At 38.4% G+C, this 14566-nt stretch overlaps 1 long non-coding RNA gene across 1 annotated transcript; it reads right to left on the reverse strand.

Moving 5' to 3' along the window:
• Nucleotides 1-11872: 11872 nt before the first annotated feature.
• On the reverse strand, nucleotides 11873-13745 carry LOC141367359 (uncharacterized). The gene is made up of 4 exons (XR_012371722.1): nucleotides 13701-13745; nucleotides 12822-12912; nucleotides 12539-12708; nucleotides 11873-12144 (listed from the first exon to the last, which is right to left on the reverse strand). It is a non-coding gene; the product is annotated as an uncharacterized lncRNA (long non-coding RNA).
• Nucleotides 13746-14566: the final 821 nt, after the last annotated feature.

Here is a 14566-nt window from a genome sequence, read left to right on the forward strand (position 1 = left end):
ATATCCATACTCTAAAAAATGCTGGGTTATTTGCAACCCAACGTTGTGTCAAAAAGGGATAAACCCAGCTGTTGGGTTAAATTAACTCAGCTAATGTTTATATTTGGCCCAACAATGAATTAAAACAGCCCAACATTTTGGGTTAAAACAACCCAGCATAAGCTAAATTACAACAGGTTGGGTTTGTCCCTTTTGACCCACTACCGGGGTAAAATATGGACAAACCAAATGGTTTGATTTAAATAAGCCTATATGCTAGATTGTTTCAACCCAAAATGCTAGGTTGTTTCATCCCATGGTTGGGTAAAATATGTCCATTTTCTAATTGATTTCAACCAGCAGTTGGGTTTGTCCATATGATATTGGTTGAAAAACCCCTCCATAGGATCATTTAAACTTATAATTGTTGCGTTTGTCCATATTTTACTTGAAAAAACCCATTATTTTTAGAGTGTATAAATACTATGTCCCATAACTGTTACATGTTTGAATGATTATCTAGATGTGGTTTCTTCTTTTGCATCATATGTGTTGAGTTATTTCTACTGCTTGTTGCCTTTTCTACTTCTTTCTTCTGTCCATTTGTAAACACAGGGCATTGCATTATTGAGTGCAGATGCAAACATCTATTCAAACAAAAAGAAAGCGGATTGAATGGGCACAACTGTTGACAGTGCAGGGACCGACGGGGATGTTGGGAGCTGAAGCTACTTTCCCCAACACACTTATCTCTGTTATGTGCCTTCCTCTAACAGCATCTCCATCCCCACCCCTTCGTTCCTCCCATTTTTTCCTTTCCCATGGAATCCATTTCATGTAATTAAAGACACTCAAATCAAATGGCCCCACTGGAGAAGTGGCTTTCAGCAGGAAAGTCGAAGTGCCTTGAGCATCCGTCCTCGGGCCGTTCTCGGATGGCTCGCCGAGGGCTCCGCCACAGCACGGATCAATATCATCTCAGTTATTAATATCAAAAGCGCATTACTTTGTTTTGCACCTGGCGGTGTGCCAAAGCTCTGGGGCCCTGTCCGCCATTCCCCCTGGCCATTTACCAAGCCCATAATTTACTTTGGTGAGTTTTTAAGGTATTGTTTTGTCAGGGCCAATCAGGGCTGAGTAACAAATGATCCCGGCGGAGTGGTGGGAAGCCCATCCGTAAGTGGCACACGTGGCCAAACTCGTTTTTTGAAAGTTTCATGTCAATTACTCTCGTCCTTGACTCGCGGGAGAGTCGAGGTGGTTGAAGGAGGGGGAGGTCAAACGGGAGCGATGCCCCCCCCCCCCTTTTGGAATGAGGTCACAACACTAACAAGTGTCCCGGGGCCAAAATTAGACATGACGCTATCTTTGATTGGTGCATTGAATTAAAGCTACGGCATGCCGCCCTTGCTGAGAAACAAAAAATATTGAGCACTTAAAGGAGTAAGAAGCATTGATTTTTCTTGATGCATTTACCTCATACAGTTAGTCCACCTCAAGGGATTATGGATACATATGTCGTATGTTGCAGGGTACATCACCACAAAGGGGAATGCTGAGGCATCCAGACACATCGTAAAGATTCTGCCACATATATTATAAATGATAATATAACCCGCTTCCTTGTTTAACCTCCATCTGCTCAACATTAATAAACTTTGTGTATATCCAGCTACAACACATAAGTAGGACTTGATTAACAGCTTACACTCTACTCCACAATTCATATTCTTTTACTTGCTCATCTCCTCCTATTAATAACAAAAACAAAATGTTCAACTGAAATATTTAGTTGTAGCAGTGAAACAAGGTGAGGCGTTGGGTGGTTATGGTTATTCACTTGATGCTGAATGTCACCAACTCACTTTCCATTTATTTCTGTAGTTGATGTTTTTGGTCCCCTAACTCAATCCCTATCCTTACACCTAAACCCGTTACTCTTTCTAATCTATTTTTAAAGCATTATTCAGTGTCATTTTAAAGCCATTGAGCCACCAGAGCCATTTGATTGACATGTAAAGTGACCAACCACAGAAGTATCATTTGTGAAATTCAGTGATTCGTTTTTTTCAAGCGCTTACTGTACAGTAACATGTAAACCAGGTTAAGTATCAGGTGGACAGATATAAACCTTTGAGCTCTTACTCCTGGACCTTGTGGAAGATGCAACCAATCACATTAGAGCTTATTAAATCGGGAAAGTGGTTTCCAATTTTGTGTGTAATGTGCATTTGGTGGTCAGTGAATAGACTGTAGATGATCTGTGGGCTTGCCATTTAGACAAACCAGTCCAACAGAAACACACACACACACAGTCCTATTTATATTGAATCTACCTTTAGTATACTTCCAAAAATAGTTTGAAATGCTTTGGATTAAAAATAAACTTTTACATGTCAGTAAAAATAGCCCGCTCAAGGGGCCCTATCATACACCCGGTGCATTGCAGCACAATACAAGTGTCTTTTGCTAGTTTCAATCCGGCGCAATGATCATTTTCACGTTTAGCGCCACGTTATTTTAATAGCAAATGCATTTGCTCCCAATTTTGGGTTCTGGTCTGAAAACGAGGTGTGTTCAGGCGCATTGTTGGCGCGTTGCTATTTTTAGCCAACTAAAATAGACTACGCCACTGACCAACTAAAAAGTCAAAAGTCAATGGCGCAACATTGTTTTTGTTATTTAATGAGCGCGTTAGTAATACAGTACGACAATGCGCTTTTGCTTATCACACACATGAACACAACCCTTTTTATAATATGAAAAATTAAAGGATTAAAATGTAAAAGATTATTATTGAGTCTCTTGGACATAAATGAGGACCGATTATGAAACATTAGAAGGCGTAAAGAGCTGCTTAACCTGTAGCCTGGTAAGTAAATGTTTTGCTTTAAACAAATGCAAATATTGCATCTATTTTTTTTTAAATGCTACCCCATGGATTTATTGTATATGATGACTCTGTACCTGTGGATATGGTGAGATGAGAAACATTTTTAAGTAATGCTTTAAAAAAATACTCACGGCGCTGTCTAAGTGCTGAAACGGCTCTCCGCACGTTTGTAAATTCTTTATCTCCTGTTTGTTACAAATAAAGTATTTTTAGAGTACAAACCTTTTTCTTACATACTTGTAAATTATTTCTGGTGATGTTGGATATCCATACATTTACAGCAATTAACTAAATTACTAAAAGAAAACTGCATTTAAAGGTTTTAATAAAAAAATAACAATTTTAATACAAATGAAATCAACACAATTATTTAACATTAATCTTTAATTGGGGGTCTTCTTTCTCTGCTTAGTTTTTCAGTTTACAAAGTCTGCATCTAAATAGGGATTAGACATAGCACCAGCGCAACTGGCTTTTAAAGTGTATAAGAGATAAAACTCTCATTGGTTTATTTCACGTTATGTCCAAAACACACCCATTACTCATTACGAGAATAGGAACAGCCCTTTCGACCATGCGCTCAGGGCAAAAACCATTTTTCTCGACGTTAAATCAGCAAAAGTGGATTTGGACACGCCCGTTTAGACCGTGCGCTGTGCGCTTTAGACCATGCACTTAGATGGTTAAAATAGGGCCCAAGGTGTGTGTTAGTTATGGCTGTTTTACAGAGCTTCTGGGTATTTGTCTTCTACTCTGTCGTGCCACATCAAGTTGACATTTGAGAATTGAAACCCACTGTTTTGGAATACCCCGGCACTTTACCCCATGTGCCCCACCCCTCAAAGGACTGATAAAAGGTCTTTGCACGGCAATACATATGAATATTTCAATTAGAATGAAATATTAATCGGTGTGCGTTTGTTTGGTGTCGCGTGTGTTTTGTTCACCCTCTCCACCATGCTTTCTTTCTTTTGTCTACAATCTCACCTTTGTTTTTTTCATGCTTTTCTGCATCAAATTTTCATACGATTAATCATACGCCGAGAGGGCTTACGTATGAGTTGGAAGAAGAAGAGAAACGTCTGAAGAAAGTGAAGGCGAGGAAGAGAAAATGTGTGAGAGGAAAAGATTGTGTTGGCATGATAATGTGGGAAGGTGGAGGGGTGGAAGAGTCTAACAGCTGTAAAAGGTTACATCTCTGTCGGAACATTTGGCCTGCCACAATCAGGGTCGCAGCTTGCTTTACGCCCCATATTGATACCTCTCGCTGGGGTCCCAGGGACGGCTGCATTGCTGGCACGGGCGCTAATTTATGCTCCTGTAGGGGTGCTTGCCGCAAGTCGCGAGAAGCGCAGCTCTATAAACACTTCCTCTGCAGTCCAAAGTGAGAGACGGGAGACTAAAGCGTGTCGTCCCAGTAAACAAATGCAGGGAAAAAAACTCCAGATGCGGCGTGCAAATACTAAAAGAGGTTTGGTGCTGGAGGCAGTGTTTTTGGAAGGGGAATAACAGCACAAACACTGCTGTAACAACAAAAAAAAGTGTGCTTTCTATGGTAAAGATATTCTAGCAGACATTTCGCGAGTCTGTGTGTTATTGTGTTATGGAGTCTGTCTGTAATCGTAACGATAAAGAGGTGAAACTGATTTGGCAAAAGCTAAAACCTGTTAATGGTGTAGAACCCAAAATAAACAATTTCACAGACAGAAAGGAAAGAAGATTAGACATGTATAAGATATGATGTCACTTGGCATTATTTGTCAAATGCTATTATATTTATATGCATATATGGTCAAAAATATGTTTTTGAAACAAACTTCTGTAAAGTATGTGTGATTTTAGTGACTTTAAATCTGGGTATTTTCAAATTTTTCAAATTTAAATATTCTTAACCCTCAAAAGCCCCCATTTTCCTGTATACGTTGCAGTTCCCTGGGGGTAAAAATTACCCCAGAAATTAAAAGGGTGATTACAAAAAATATATACATTTTTAATGATACAAATAATATATATATATTTTGTTTACTTCATCTATACATTAATGCTGTGTTTTGCGAGATATGAAGTACTGTTGTACCTGCTTACCACTCAATTCCTCAACTACACCATTAGCTTGCCTGTAAAATATCAAATTTTTATGAAAAATTCACATAAATTATGATCTAAATTTGATTTAAATTGTTTTTAGATATTGATCTAGATGTTATGTGTTGAGTTTTATGGTTACAGTTTAGGAAATAAATCATTTTGACCAGCAGATGCCCATAGAGACCCATTCATTTTACAGTGTGTGGCCAACTGCTCAACATCAGTACTTTAGTGAAACATTTAGTGAATTTATGTTTATATAAACATTAGAAAGGTTATTAAAAATAAAAATTATTTCAAATAGTATAAATTTTTGTAGTTTTTAATGCATTTTGAAATGTCTGTTTTTACAAAGTGCTACAGAAATTTGACTAAATGTAAGGGTGTTTGTCTGTGTGTGTGTGTGTGCGCGCGCGCATGTGTGTGTCTGTCTTTTTAACACCTCTTTAGAACGACCGAATCAAGCCCAGTTTTTTATATAAATCTTAAAAGATGATCTGAAAAAGTCACAAAATCTTATTCCACTGAGATGAAGGGAACCATGTTTTTTAGCTAAATAAAAGTGGCTTGGGGGTAAGATTGACCCCAAGGGACTTATTAGGGTTAAATGAAAAGACAGGTTTTCTTTCTCTGTGTTGTGTTTTTATGTCTAAACAGTTGCAACCTACATTAAAATATGTGACCTAACTTTAGCCAGTTTACAGTATAGCATAGGAAACCTCAAAGTTCATTTATTTGAGAGCATATCTTTTAAGCAGACGGATATCATTTCTCGAATGCAGTTCACTTCCTCGATTTGTCAAATTTAAATTCATGCATCCAAGCTTCTGCACTTCCCCTTGAGGTCAGAGACAACAAACAACAAACAGCACCGAAACTTTCCTGCCATCTTAGCCTTCATTATTCCACGTCTTCTTTTCCTTCTACCTTTTTTTGAATTCCCTTCCTTTCTTGCTTCAGACTCTCAGACAAGATGTATGCTGGTGCCCAGGTGGAGGGTAGTGACGAAGGTATGTGTGTGGGGAGGAGGGCAAGGCCGAAAAATCAATAGCATCTCCGTTTGAAGTTCTCTGAAAGACTTCCAGAGGAAGACGCTCTTGTCAGGGTGATAGATATGTGGGGTGAGAAGGACCGGCTAGGCCCGAGCTGAGGCTCACCTTTTTAAGTGGGGCCCTAATAATAAAAGCCCATGAATAAAACATCGGGCGAGCTGCAGAAGCTGCATTAGCACCGCTGCTCGGTTATAAATGATCCCCGTGCCCGAGCACCATTCCGGTAAAAGCCCACAGCATCGCTTTAAAGAGAAGAAGAGAGCTGGGAAGATAGAGATAGATTGATATGTGTGTATATTTATTTATTTATATGTTTCTGAGCCGGGCTTAAAAGAATAAATAAGGGAGCGGACGTGGTGAGAGCCGGACAGCTATTGTTCATTTGTTACCTAATTTCGCAAACGCTACCGTGTTTGTGTGTGTGTGTTTGCGGTGTTAGTGCAGGTTTGTGAATTTGCATCCAGCGCTGGTGCTCCAGACTCCCCGACCTTGAGCTCCACCATTTCTACCTCCACACATACAGAGACACGTTAAAACTTTGGCTGCGGTGGAGCTTAAAGTGGATGTTGACGTCAAGTTTTGTGCTGTGAGAAATGAGCTCCAGACACCTTAGGTTTTGTTTACTTCTGTTTACTTTTGTCACAGCAGAGTCATCACTCTCACATTCACATGTTTGCTGTATCTGTTGGCTATAACTCTGCTGTCTACCGGAGCCTATTATATGTGTATAGAGACATAAATCTCTTTCTTCTAACCTGACCTCATTTGTCAGTGGCACTCCGATGTGGCCGAGAGGTTACTGGGCCCCTCTGGAGTCCACAGTAAGCGAGGTCAAGTGGCCTATCACAGGGGGTCACCCTGCCGAAACGGAGGTCAACCTCTTGACCTGTACTGTTGTGGACTTCAGAGAATGACTTCACGAAAGGTCAGACCTTTTCATCTAGCTGCACAGGTGTCTATGGCCCTTGCTTTCGCTGAGGTCAAAGGTCAAATACAGCTACCAGGGCACTGCTCTGGCCAATAAGCTTGACTGTTTATTTCCTTCTGTCTATACAGTCCTATGCAAAAGTTTGAGGCCACTTTGCCACCATTAGATGTGTTGTAAAGTGCCCATATTAAATTCTTTTTCAGAAAATACAGGAAATTTGTATGCAGTATTAAAAAAACGCTATAATGTCAAATATTTAGTGTGAGCTCCTCTTATACTTGACCAATACCATGACTCCAGGATCTCTTAAACCTAAATGAAACCTGGATTTTTTTTTTCTAATGACTTCAGTCTTCTGAAAAGAGTTAAAGATGTGCTTAGTACCAAGAGAGATCACACTAAATACTGACATTTGCCAAGGGAAGCCATTTTGTTCTGAACGTTTTTTTTAGGGCTGTCAAAAGATTAATCGCGAATAATCACATCCAAAACAAAAGTTTGTGTTTACAGAACATATGTGTATGTACTTTGTGTAATTATTATTTATATATAAAAACACACACAATCGTGAATATATTTAAGCATTTTTTTATATTTATATATATAATATTGATATTTCTATATAATATCAATTATATAAATGTAGATACAGTATATAAATGCAAATATTTCTTAAATATATACATGAATGTGTGTGTATTTATATAAACATAATATTTACACACAGTACACACACATGTTATGTAAACACCAACTTTTATTTTGGATGCGATTAATCGCGATTAATCTTTTGACAGCCTTAGTTTTTTTTTACTTTTTGTGTACATAATTTCTGTATTTTTGTTTGCATTATAAATACAGATGGTCATCAAAACTTTGCTAAAAGTACAAAGCTACACAATATTGTATATTTAAAGTGCACCTATTTCATTGCAAAAAAACAACGTAAAGTCTTCTAATGGTTTATGGTAAAAAAAATGATTATTTTCCACATACTGTACATTTTCATAGCTTCAGATATCCTGCCTTTCTCAAACGTACTGATTTTGTACAAAACTCATCGATCTAAAAATGCTGTGTCCCTGATTGGCCAGCTAATCTGTATGTTGTGATTGGCCTAAATACCTCAAAAGTCAGCTGGAAATGTGATGCTCCTCACCGTGTTTGAAAGATTCGCTCACAATGCAATGCTAACAGGAGTTAACTTACAGGCTGTGAGTCCAAGAAACTGAAATGGCAGGCCATAGTTAGTAACGCAATTAGTTACTTTTTTGAGGAGTAACTTATTGTAATGGATTACTTTTAAAAGTAACCTTCATGCATGATGCACATAAGTTTACATGGCGCCATACACATATTTTGATATTACATATTGTGTCACAGATGATGGGCTACATACATGTTGTGATGAGCTTCGCATTGTGCGCCCTCGAAAAAGAAGTCACTTCATTTCATATATTATGTTAGTCATTGAGGGCATATGTTTGATGTATTTATGGATAGTTTACATTTTTCCAGGATTGTGACCTTGGTGGTGTAGCTTCTGGAAGCTGACTTTCAGGTAGCTTCCTGTTTTGACCATTTTGATATGTTTTCTTGTCTTGATCTACTGACTGGCTGGAAATATGTGTTGATGACTGTGATTTTGTCTGCAAACAAAGTTATCTGAAGCTTGTAAACTTGACCCAACTCACTTTTGAGAACTGTTGGAGAGCCAAGACTGTTGGAAGACAGGTGAGTTTTTCCCTTAATCCTACTTTCTGCTTTTGATGCTTATGCTGTTTCTTCATCAATGCATGTCACAAAGTAACCTGAGAGTTGACGATCCGAGTCTCATAAACGGCAGGTTGCGACCAAGGTGTCCTTGAGCAATGTACCTGTCCCCCATGGTGCTGTAGTGATAGGTGCCCACTGCTCTTAGTGTGTGTGTGTGTGTGTTCATGACTTCCATCACTGGATGGGTTAAATGCTATAGAAGCTATAGAATCACTTCATCTGATCATGCATTCTGCATAAGCTGTTGTAATTACATTTAGAGACAGGATATCTGACAGCAGTCAGGTCTAAAGGCCACTGGAAAACTGCTGAAACTCGTAGTTTCTAAGTTAAATGTTGTTTGAACCTGCCACTAGTTTAATTACATTCAAATAACTGTAAGAGATGGAGTGTGTGTGTATGTGTGTGTAAAGTTGCTTAAATATGCGCTGGTGTTGGTACGTCTATGTGAATGTAAAATTGTGGGGCCAACACTGGGGTCAGTAAGAATATATTAGGTTATTGATTTTTTTTTTTCTGCTTGCCAGTCATAAAGGTAAAAAGAGGGGGAAACCCTTTTCTGCCCGTTCTGCCAAATATTAATCTTCTAATTTTTAATTTTTAATCCAGAGAGGAGGGAAAATGGATGCCTCTATCTGGCAGGGCATGGTAAATAATTAAAATTGAAAATTGATTGTTTGCATCTGGCTTTAGATTTATGTATGTAGGGCTTGGTGACACCCTCAAGGGACCCACTTGCATGTCTGCATGGGCTAGCTTTCTCATGTGCTAAGCATTTTTTCACATTATTCCCCGCCCCAATTTGCTTAGAAGAGAATGAAAGAAAGAGAGAGAGATTATGATGAAGAAGAAGATGGACTTATTTTGATGAGTACATGTTATTAAAAATTAAAAGATTGTATGACTTAACACACTCTCCCCACATGTCCCTTGATATTTACTGTATTATTGTCCTGTCAATACATTTATTGAGGTTAGTTTATCCTTCAATAGCTAATACTGGAAATTCAATTAAGATAAAACTGACAATATTCCGATGCTTGTTTTATAAATAAATAAATAAAATTCAGGACATAGTGTCAATAAAGAAATTGCCCCTCACTCCTCCATTACACCCATACAATAGATATTGTATATATAAATATAATGGTTTGTCTAGTAATTGTCATACTTGACCATTCCTTGTAAAATCTGCAACCCTCCGCTTCCTGTCTAGGCTTAAAAACGGGAAAAACGTCCTTATTCCCCGACGGCGGTGGCCTGCATCATTGCTCCTTCCTGTCTACACGACTAATGCACTCTGCCTCATACAAGTAATGACCCTACTCTCAAATTAATGAGGGCGCCAATGCGCCTTTCGCAACATTTGTTTTTGCTCCAGTGCGGTCAGCGGTAGGCGGATGGTGGTAACAGCGATTATTAATTGTGTGTTTGAATCCGCACATTGAGATGGATCTTTTTACCTCATTTCTCTCTTGCTCACACATTACTGTACGTGTATACGGCTCTTTTGTCTCTAATGGGAATTTTACCACAAAATCTGCTGCGGACAGAAAAAACAACAACTGTGAAAAACACATGAAAATATTTACAGTAACTCAAAGGAATATTTCAACCAGAATAAACTATTATGCCATTCACCCACATGTCATTATACCCCTGAGTACTGTTTTATTATTTTGTTTATATTATTCATCATTATTTAAAGTCTTCATGAAATCAAAATGGCAGTTTTTGGGCTTTAAGTATCAATATGTTTAGTCCATTTTCTTAAAAAAAAAATCCAGGTAATTTACTTACCACCATGTCCTCAAAAATGTTGATGTCTTTCTTTGTTCAGTCTAGAAGAAATTATGTTTTTTGAGGAAAACATTCCAGGATTTTTCTCATTTAAATGGACTTTAATGGACAAAAACACTTAACACTTAATTCAACACTTACATTTTTTTTTCAACGGAGTTTCAACACTCTTAAAACAAATGTGTTAAAAACAACACAACATGTGTTATTTTTTACACATGTTCTGAGTGTGCGCAGGGACAACACATGTTGAGTTAAATTTAACACAGAATATGTGTTATAAAATGCAACACAAAAATGTGTTGCTTCAGTAAACACATTAATGTGTAACTTTCTATAAATCTAACACAACTGTGTGTTACCGAGTAATTGTTTAGTTTTAATATTAAAGAGAAAAAAAAAACATATGATTTGTAAACTTTAAATTATGAAATCAAGCAGACAACTATTGAATATTGTTCACAAACTATTTATTTGTAAAATAACAAATATTTGACAATTAATGCTTGCATGAAAATATGCTAGTACTCTATGTTGCTAGATGTATACTAATTTAAATAAATGTAAGTGCAAGTATAATAACTTCAAACATACATTACATTGATACGTTTTAAAACACTATTTATAAAATAATTCATTGAATTTAAAAGCAACTGTGCTAAACATGTTGAATAGAACAATGTCTGAAATCGTTTCCAACATGCAAATTATCAAAATTTTTTAACTTGTCCTGAAACATTAACATGTTATCTTACATTTAGAAAAATACTTAAAATGAACTTGACAAGTGTATTCAAAGAAATTTCCGTCACAAAACATTAAGGGGCGGTTTCCCGGACAGTGGATTAGCTTAATCCAGGACTAGGCCTTAGTTTAATTAGGAAATATAACTGGTTTCAACAAAAAACATTACTGGTGTGCATTTTGAGGCAAAACAAAGGACACTGATATATTTTAAGATATGTCAGTGCAAGTGGTTTTCAGTACCGCACAGGTCAGATTGTCAACATCAGGTGGAAAGGCAAAAGAATCGTTCATTGCAACAGTTACGTAGTGGCCTCCATGTCCTGAAGAACCGTTGGAAACCAACTGTGGCTGAGCTGATTTCAGACACCCTTTGATCATTTAGTAAGCAAAGACGTCACACTGCTACCAGCCTACACAAATGAAACAATGAACATCATTAGAAAATGTTGTTGCATGAAAATTACTTATTTTATATAAAGTTTAGAGTCACAAAGCCTACCGGCATCAAGTCCCAAAGGACTGACACAGCAGAATTCACACAGCAGAAGATGAACGAGTATCCTTAACATTGTATAACACAGCTCTCATCTGGGTGTAGTAAACATGCAGGTCACATGCAAAATATAAATGAGAAAAAAATTATTTAAAAAGGATTACTTTTATATCGTATTTTGAATGTTACATTTTAAACGTAATTTTCCAAATTAAACATTTGGAACAGAGATAGGAAATCATACCATTATGTTGACTGTCAGCTTTCTTCAATAAATCTCTGATGTCCATTTTCTTCTCTAAAGATGCTTTTTCCCTGAGTTTCTCAATAATTGTCACATTCCCATTTCTTCTTTCCCATCGGTAAGTCTGGAAAACTGGATGTCCCCCTTCAGTGAATTTAAAAAGAAATATTAATATTGGAATTATGAAACACTTTGTGTAAAGTTATCTCCATTTAAATGCGGAGTGCACAATGTTTGAAAAACGCTTTGGAAAAGGAGACGGGCCGACTACCAAAACACATTTATAGCCAATCAGCAGTAAGGAGCGTGTCTACTAACCGACATCCTTGCCGGGTTGCTTATGTGTGGGGCGGGTCTTTTAAAAGAAGGTCCGGATTCTATTGGGGTAGGGGCGTGTTTGTTTAAGTGATTTCAAATATCAACATTGGCTTTCAAACATTGTGCACTCCGCCTTTAAGTATATTACAAACACTGGCATGTCCAGAAATTGGGGATATTCCTTAAAGATTTCACCAATAATTGGTGATTTTGTCATTACCTGTATCCATCTTCTTTGATGACTGAAGGTTTGGTCAATGGCATTCTTAATTGATGATGTCCTCCCACTTCAACTCTGTTGAAGCTACCGTCTGATGTTCTGTAATCTCATTTTTATAAATCCACTGTGTGATGGCCCATCAAAAAAAAAAAAAAAAAAAAAAAATGCTCCTATCATGATCAATGCAAAAATAGCACTTAGTTAGAGTCAAGTACAGTTTTTATACACATTGTCAAGTAAGTAATTTCATACACATAAATGAAGTATGTAAAAGCATCCTTACGGTACATGTCCCTCTTTTTGACCAAATGAGACCATAATCCAAAAACACAATCTCCTTTGAGAGTGCCAGCTTTTCTTTTTCAGGTGGATAGCTGAAAAAGATTACAAACAAACATTGACACAAGAATTGTGATTTACATCTAGTTAAGTATTACTGGGCAGTATTTATAACTCAATAGTGCAAAAACACTTTACAGCTAGTAGCACAAAACTACACTAATCTTATTCACGTAGCACTTTAGCCTTACTGCAGTGAAAGGTTCGTGACATTAGACCACTACTCTCCCAGTAATTAATTGCGTCTTGTCTAACTTTATATTGAACGCGAGCGGCGCGACACGAAAATAAAAAACAGTATTATAAAATGTGGCTGTGCATCATCCAGAATGTACAGCATCACCGATTAATAATGAGTTTTACCGTCTTTTGTCTCGTCATGCCGCTCACAGGTGTACAGTATGTTAGGTACAGTGATGTGCATACTGTTCCACCATGTGCTTAACCAAACGCGACGAGGCGTTGCGATAATCGAAAGGCATAATTTATAATGACCCGTCCTGTAACGTAAGGACATAAACTGAAAAGAAACCCGTTACCGCGTGTCACGTCTATTTAGGACACGGTGTTAACGATTTACTTTACAGTGCTGCAAGCAAGTGTCACACATATTACTAACACGTAGTCCAATGTGCCTTTCATTAAACAACAATGACTGTTAACATGAATCTCCAAACGTAACTTTGCAAAACGAGCGAGCATTTAACGTTACCATAATAAAGTTTAAATTAACAGTCTCCTGCACAATTAATACGAAAGTTTCTTACACTATATGAAAAATAGATATCATATTATAACTGTAATTTTTAATTTAATTTCTTACCTGATGCAGACAGGAACATTCGTCACGTCCTCTTGACTGGAAAGGCGGTTGGAAAAGAAAGTCACTGCGCAGGCGCAACACATGCTGCGTCCGAAAACGTCTCGGTTACGGATGTAACCCTCGTTCCCTGAAGGAGGGAACGGAGACGTCACGTCGTGACCGACGAATTGGGAACTCGCTTAGAGAGACCAATCTGCTTCGTATACTACTAAAACGCCAATGAACTTGGCATTGAGATATTTGCATAATGCTGGCGCCGCCCCGCCAGGTGCGTATATAAGGCGCACGTGCAAAAAGGGAAATCAGCTTCTGTTCGCTGAGAAAGCCGGAAGGTGACCGGCCTAAACAGCAGGTGGCAGCACCTGTGGCGACGGGACGTGACGTCTCCGTTCCCTCCTTCAGGGAACGAGGGTTACATCCGTAACCGAGACGTTCCCTTTCAGTCGGTCACTACGACGTCACGTCGTGACCGACGAATTGGGAATCCCTACCAAAACGCCACTAGGGGCTGACCTCTTCCAGTGTCTGCGTAAAGCCCTCCAGTTCCACTTAAGGATAAGGAGAATTAGGTTTTAAGGCAGAAGGCCGGGCACTAGATGTTCCTTTAACCCACAGTAGTGCCAGCGACTGGGAAGCGCCCTATCTGAGCGGTATAGGGACGCTGCGGAAGCCACCGCCCCGTTAAGGGCTATTGGTGGGCGAAAGTCAACCGTAGTTGAGGTATAACTGACAGCCGTGGCTGTGTAAGCAAAGCAGTGCTCTGCTAAGGGAAACGTGGGCTGGTAGGATTAACCCCACGAAATAATACTCACAAAGGAACCCGTTGGGACACAATGTGGGGCCCTGGCCAAACACGTAGGTTCGTA

Source organism: Misgurnus anguillicaudatus, chromosome 10, assembly GCF_027580225.2.
Source record: "Misgurnus anguillicaudatus chromosome 10, ASM2758022v2, whole genome shotgun sequence".
Taxonomy (NCBI): Eukaryota; Metazoa; Chordata; class Actinopteri; order Cypriniformes; family Cobitidae; genus Misgurnus; species Misgurnus anguillicaudatus.